We start from the raw sequence: 1574 nt of genomic DNA, 5'->3' as shown, positions 1-1574 counted from the left end.
TTTTCATTCAGGCCCTCATTTCGGATGAAATGCTCACCGGGGCAAGCGATGGCTGTGACACGCTTGGCGCTAGCACGCTGTTAGGTCAAATCACAAACTGTATCTGACGGTGTCCCTTGGCTTATGCGAACTGGAACCTTTGACATTTCCGCAGTGGACGGGTGTCAGGTTCAAGTGTGCCAACGGACCAACCAAACGGACCCGTTTGGTTCATGAAAGAAGTTTAACTCAATGATGATTATGTTCAATCTGGACACTGACTAAAAGCACAGTTTTGAACGCATTCTGTAATGTCTGCATTCATTTGAAAGACAGATATTGAGGTTGAGTCAACCATGTCCTCACTGTTTGGCCTACTCTTTATTTTGAATTTTAAGCAAGTTTATTCGCTCATCTTGGACATGTCCAAGATTCTCATCGCCCAAGCTGCACCACGCTACTATTTATCATCCGAAAAAAAAAATCCTTAATATATTTGCTGTTTTCATAACAAAAAAAATTGAAATAACTGGCATCGTTGGCACCCTGAAAATTACTGAAGATTTGATCAGAGGTGATTGAGGTTTTCAAACTGAAAAACAAAATATACTGTATTGATCTGTAGTGGTTTTATGGCAGTTGGTTTGTGCGTGCACATTATTACGTACATTTGAGGAACGCACAAAGATAAACACTTAACGTTGCAAAATTGAAATATTCGAGAGGTTAAGTGTACTTGATGGCAATTTGCAACACTATTAATAGCAGGGTCCTGGCACATGACGTCAGTACAAAACGTGAAAAAACACTTCCGGTTTCGTCAATTATGGACCCTAACGCCCCTCACGTTATTTCTCCACCTTGTCGTGACACCCCAAAATTGAAATTATAAGAGTTACCACGAAACGACTTGCAGTAATAGTTATACAATTATAACAGCACAAAATAAATAAAATAAATACCGAAGCGTTAGCTAGAGCAAGCTAGTCCAATTTCCGTGAAGCGCTCACCTCATGATGACTCGCTTCCCCTTGACGTCCACCTTGTCCAGAGTGAGTTTGTTCGACAGAGACATCTTTGCTCGTCTTTCTGCTGGTTCGTCGCGTCGCGTTCGTCGCTGTGTCGCCTCCGCTTCGGCGGCTTCGCTGGCTGCTGGCTGGCTGGCGAGCTCCCGAAAGACGGCGGTGACCTTAACAGCGAGCCGGGATAAGGTTGAGCGAAGACACGCCCTCCTTAAAGTGATTGGCTGAAACGTGGAAAGAGGACCCCTTGCGTTTGATTGGCTAGGAAAGATGTCATTTATGCAACATCACACTTATATCGCACTTTACAGCAGAAACTCGCTTCAGATTACGTAAAATGAGATTTCAAGACAAGAGTATGCGCGTTTTACAAGAGTAAATCGTTTATGAAATTCATTTACTCAGTTCGTCCATCTTCCACATCTAAACTGTATATTTATTTTGGTGTATATTAGTAAAAAATATATAATAGTAGCAAAAAGAGTGACTAATGTTAAATACAACTGCAATATTTGGGTTATATTTTTCCAAAAGTGTTGTGGGCACAATAGAGAAAACCAAGTAACAAAACAC

This window comes from Hippocampus comes, unplaced genomic scaffold (genome assembly GCF_001891065.2).
Source record: "Hippocampus comes isolate QL1 unplaced genomic scaffold, H_comes_QL1_v1.1 scaffold33, whole genome shotgun sequence".
NCBI classification, from domain to species: Eukaryota; Metazoa; Chordata; class Actinopteri; order Syngnathiformes; family Syngnathidae; genus Hippocampus; species Hippocampus comes.
This window is presented reverse-complemented; position numbering follows the sequence as displayed.